Raw genomic sequence first — 6000 nt, 5'->3', positions numbered from 1 at the left:
GAGAGCATTATCGATGTGCAGCAGACCTCCCTGGGTCCCAGACAAGGTGGAGTCTTGGCATGGCCACTCTTTGCAAGGCTCCCTACTTCCATGCACTCCGTTGTCATCCAAAGAATTGCACCATCTGTGACCTCAGAGAAAGCGCGCCACATGTGGGGAACACATTTCAGTACATTTCTAGAATGAGGAGATGCCCCTGAACAGCTACTAGACTGTGGGCAAGGAGATTAGAGTATCCTGGCCTTTTCTTCTCCGGGCATCTCCAACTCACCAGATCTCATTACAGCAGCCAATTCAGGATCCCAAACTATGATGCCGTGGGGGAGTCATTCCTTTTGTGGGGGGGGGTAGTCATTTCTTTCCTTCTTTAAGAATTGATGTATATGAAAGATGGACACGTTTCCGTTTTCACATCAGGTGTGTTTTATTTAACATGTGAGGGAAAGCCCAATCTATGGTAGCTGAGTATTTCAAAGCACTCTGTTCTTTTGTTTGTATAGGAAGTAAGTAAATTTGGTGGCTGCAACACAAAATTGAAAAAAGAAAGAATTTTATAACATTAGAAGTAAAGTTTCCCCCTCAACCATCTCTTCCTAATCTCAATCCCCAGAGAGAAGCATTGCTAACTAGGTAACGGGCTTTCAGTGAAAAGGATGAAATTGCATCAGGTTAAGCCTGTCCCCCACCTTTGGGTCACTGGGAAGTAAAGAAAGATATCAAGATGCAATTATTGATTTGCCACCATTCTTGTCCTGCTTTCACCTTCACATTCAATGAAAGGGTCGTACTTGTCACCACAGGATTGGTTCACATTCCAGGCACCTGGCTCGGCAGCGGTGTTGCCCAAATCTTACACACATTCTGGGTGGACTCACTTACCCTCATACTCAGGTTCCTATGGGCTACGATTCCCAGCCCAAGCCTTGCGTGCCTACCAGATAGACAGACACGCCTCTCTGGAGGAGACATGGGGCTTCTCAGACACATCTTGGGACTGACGCAATGGTCAGTCCCACTCCCGTTTATGGCTCCACATGCCCCTGTCTATCCACCTTAGGAAGCCAGAAAACCAGAAAGCAGCCTAGGCTCTGCCCTTCATGACCCACCTCCCGTCCCATTCATCATCAAGCCCTCTGCATCTTCCTCTCTAAACCTCTTTCAAATCCACGCTGCCTCCCACCGAATTGATTCATAGCCTCATCTCTTCTCACCCAGATTGCCGAGATTCTGCCAACTTTATCTGCAAAGCACATCTCAGATCAGCTGTCTGGCCCACATTTCCCACACCACTGCCTCTTCCTTGCCAGGGACAACTGAAGCAGCTCCTCAGCAGATTTCCCTGCTTCCAGGCATGCTTTGCAGACTAGCCAGGATGACTGCTGCTCATCCTTTGGTCCCCGGAATGTCACTGCCTAAGGAGGCCTTCCCTTGGCCACCCCTTGAGGTGGAGCCCCTCCCCCTCCATACTTGCCTGGGACATCATGGAAATCCACCCGGGGCACTCACCACAATTTGTAAATATATACTTAGTTTGGTGTCTATTTATTTAAACTGGACTCTCTCTGTAAGCTGTTTCGGTCACTACTATATCCCCAGGACCTCGGCTGTCACCCGGCACATGGTCATCATCCAAAAAGTATTTGTTGAATGAATGAATGACTAGTGTTCCATTACCGCTCTCCCTCTCTTGTCCTTCTGTTAGTCTCAAGCTGAAAAAGGTTTTCTAGTTTGCGAATATCACCTCATCATCTACTGCTTCAAATTTTAACAAGGGAATTACAAGGGAATTACAATTCAAACTCCTTTACGCTGTCACTGTCTCAGACACAGCTCATGCCACACCGGTGCTGCCTATACTGACCACCCTACACCCATTCCCCAAATGGGCCCCTCTCTTGTGATCCTGTGTCCCCTTTTCCTTCCTCAGCGGTCCCACTCACTGTGTCCTGGTCTCAAAAGCCTCCCTTGGTTCTTCAAGCACTGGGCTCGGTGCTACTTCTCCTTCTATCAATTTTAAGCTTTTTAAAAAAGTTATGCGGCTATGTTCTCCCTCTTCCCCCGGTTTGTCTGTTTCTTGAGGATAAGCACCAGGCCATTCATTTTATACTTCCAGTACTTTCCATCGTACTTGGAAAATAGTGGGTGCTTCACAAAATTTTATTAATGGGGCAATCCTCACAATAATTAGCATCTGGTAAAGCAAAGACAGCAACAGTCAGGACAGACCCATCAGACAGACGCTGGCTACAAACAGTGGTCACCCACATGGCCGTGTGCTGGCTGGATGTGGGCAGGTCTGATGAGCCAGGGAAGGAGTGAATGGATGAGAAAACACCGAAGACCCTCCCTTCTGGGTCTATCCCACCGCTTCTCCCAAGGACAAGCAGCCACAGAGTCCCCCCCTCTTGGTTCAGACCCGTCACAGTGGCTGTTCTCGAACGTACCCGCCAGCCTGGCCGTCCGCACCAGCCTCCAGACAACCCTGTCTGTACATGTTTGAATTGTAACCACAGCACTTGGTGCCATTTGTCTTGAGAGAGGTTCCCTTGAAACACATTCACGCCCCACGTTGAGCGAACACAGTTCAGCAGCAGAGTGATTTATTGTTCGGGGAGTAATTATCAGAACTTCTGTCAACTCCGCTCCATTTCATGGAGGGGGAGAAAAGATGTATTTGGAACAAAACAAGCCCAGGACACAGCACTTGTAGGAATTAGCTGATGAATGAGAGATAGAAGGCACAATGCCGGCCCTAGTGGGGGACGTCATTCTCGCCAGATGAACTCAAGCCAGCCTGCTTCTAAATAATACGACTCTCCGCGGTCGGCACAGCGCTCATCGGGCTGACTCCGCCGTTTGCCCGGCTCTCCTCCCCTGGGCAGGCGTCCTGTCAATGGAGATCGGAGTAGCTTTTTCCCTTTTCCCTTTTCTTCATTTGGCTCGGCTCAGCCAATGGGCCTGCTGTACATAGGCTACCCTCTCCCCATCTCTGGGAAAGGGTCAGATCTGATCTCTAGCATGACTCTGTCCTACACCCCAGCCCAGGAAATCCCTGGAATAAATCAAGTTCCCATTCCAGAATGAGGAGGACGTGTGCTGTCCTATACCGGCAAGCAGCACGGAAGTATACGTTGTGTCAGATGGTGACAAGGGATATATTTGATATTTGATACATGTCCCATCAGAGACACCAACATAAAGTTGAAATAGGATTCTGTAATAAACTCATGGGATTGCTAATAATCCAGAGAACACAGGGTGCAGGGAGCTGGATGGTAGTGCAGTCCAATGAGGTAACATCTCTGTGTCTGACGGTTTACAATCCAATTTGATGCCCAAATTGGATTTGATCCACTTTGCAGGAAGGAAAGGAAGATAAATCAGAAATTGGGAGTAGAGAAATTATACTTTGTTTGGTCTGCTTAGATCATGGGCATTTTGCCTCTAATGTTATCTTCACCGCAATCCAGAGAAATCCCCACATAAGCCAGGCATCTGTGTTCCAAGTTCACAGATCGACAACATGGGATCCAGAAGGTCAGGGAGCACGCCACACACACGGAACATCCGGGCAGAGCGGACGCTGGGCTGCAGACCCCAGTGTGCTGCCCCAAAGCCCTTTCCACTGAATCCTGTTGCTTCTCAGTAAAATGGGCTTCAGGCTCTCTGAAGCGGTAAACATAATAATAGCAACTAAAGTCATCACATCTCTGTGCTCGGCACTGTGTCAGGACTTTATATGCATCCGTTACCCTAAGCCTCCCAAGAAATTTATACAGTAGAGTCTACCTTCCTCCCATTCTGCAGATCGGCAAACTGAGGCACCAAAAGGGAATGCAACTGATAAGTGCTTGTAAGAGGTAGGGCCGTTCTTTGGAACAAGACAGGTCGCCTCCCAGGCCTGGGCTCTGCCTACCACATTACCGAAACTTCAACACAAATTGGTCCTACATATCCTGGCTAGAAGTTCAATGATCCTACTTATTCCAGAACTTCCCAGCACCGGTTTCCAGGATGAGCCCTGGTTACTGACCTCATCGCTGACCTCCGACCCCCAGGCTGATGGAACTACCCACCTTGGCCAGAGAGAGGAGAACCGAGACCCTGCACATCTTGATTCTGGACGAGCATAAGGCTGACCTTTGGGAAGGACGCTGTAATCAGATGGAAGAAAAGAGGCCATTCTTTGGAGACAAGCCATGAGCGCTGAGGAATAATATTTTCAATTTCTTTTGCTTCTGCCTAGCTGACGAATCATAGGCTATCTATTCTCATTTTATTTTTAATGTTTGTGTGATGGGTTAGCTGAGCTATTCCTCCCCCGACCTCCCCAGCATGGCATTATTTCTTCCATCCCTTCCATTTCCCTGAGGGAGCCTTGGGTTGAGCTGTGTGCTTGTTATCCAGAATGTATTAATAGCCACCTCTGTCCGACAGCGTGCTGTTGTTCCTCCAACGTGAATATGAGGAGAGCAGGGAACACAGTATTCTTTTGGGTTAAAAAAGTAAATAAAAAGACAGTGTGTGGGAAGTGTGGAGAATCGGTTAAGGAAGGGAGAGTGTAATGCATGTTATATGGAATGGGAACATGCTGGTCTCCTCCCAAAGCAAATAAGGCTGCTGTGGAGCATGGACGCCCCCTCTGCCCGGCAGAGGGACAAGCGCCCCGGAAACTTCTTTCCAACCACTCATTTCGGGATAGGAGGCAAAATCTAGAAATACGAATTCTGTTCTGTAGAATTTTGTGGTAAGCATGGTTTCTAAAATAGAATCAAGACACAGGGCTGTGGGCAATTTGCAAGTGCCAGGAGTAGTCCGAGAGACCGTGGGAATTCTCAAGGCTGGGACCCCGAGATATTTCTGTGGCTTGTGGAGATGGGGAAGAGGACTGGAGGGGTCAGTCCTGGAGGGTAGGTCCCAGCGTAAGGGTTCTGCTACCTGAGTCGGATGCAGTGTGATTGAATTAAGTGAATGAGTGGAAAGTGTCAATGGCAGTACAGAGAGTATCTAATGGCGGCATTTCCGGCATGGTGTGAGCCCAGATGGAGGGCCACTGGTAGGTGGGCAGGCTGCTGGGACCGACGAAATCACACCTCATGGCTTCGTAGTTGTGTTGTGCTGCTCAGCACAGAAAGTGGGGTAGAAAACACTGAGTTGTTTATTACTATTATTGTGAATTATTGTTATTGTTCTTATGAATGAGAATTTCCTAAGTGATTCTTAAAGGAGATTCTCTCAACTCACATTTCCATCCAAAATGAATAGACAGCTAAAATACTTCCAACCATTCATCCGAGCCCACACCCCACAGATACCAACAGTTCCTGAATTCCCATTTCCTCCTGCCCAGGCCACTGCCGGGGGTGTGAAGGGGTGGACACAAACAGAGAATTGCACCCAGAAGTGACCACGGACATCCCCATGACGTTCACCATCTATACCCTACAGATAGTCTTCTTAACTGGCGTGGCTTGAAAAAAAGCAAAGCTTTCCCAGTCTGTCATATGTCCCTCCCGCACTGTCCAGAACACAGCTAGTGAGATCTCCAACTTACCCCCCCACCGAAGGGCCTCAGAGCTCTTAACTGGCACAAGATTCTGTTTTCTAAGGAGGTTGCTGATGACTTAGCTAAGCATTCTTTGTGATTGGTGTACCTGACGAGAGCTCATTGTCTCTCCAGTCTGCTGGAGCCGTGGTTCCCCAACCCCAGTACAAACCAGAAGGACCAGCATTCTGGTTCAACTGTGGACTCCCGAGTCCCACCTCCCAGACCTGTGGAAGCAGGTCCTCTTGGGGCGGGGCTCAGCCATTGGCATTTTACATGACCTCTCCAGGTGATTCCTTGTGTCATCAGATTGGGGACCATTGACGAGAGGGGGAACCTTATGCTAGGGGAGTAAGACACGCCTCAGGTGGGTTAAATGAAATAACGTGCCACCAGTAGGAGTTGGTGGAAAGACCCAATGGAGGTTCCAGTAAGTGACAGGACAATTATTGAGG

The sequence above is a fragment of the Ursus arctos genome, unplaced genomic scaffold, assembly GCF_023065955.2.
Source record: "Ursus arctos isolate Adak ecotype North America unplaced genomic scaffold, UrsArc2.0 scaffold_15, whole genome shotgun sequence".
Lineage (NCBI taxonomy): Eukaryota > Metazoa > Chordata > Mammalia > Carnivora > Ursidae > Ursus > Ursus arctos.
The sequence above is the reverse complement of the archived record's forward strand: the minus strand, read 5'-3'. Positions refer to the sequence as shown.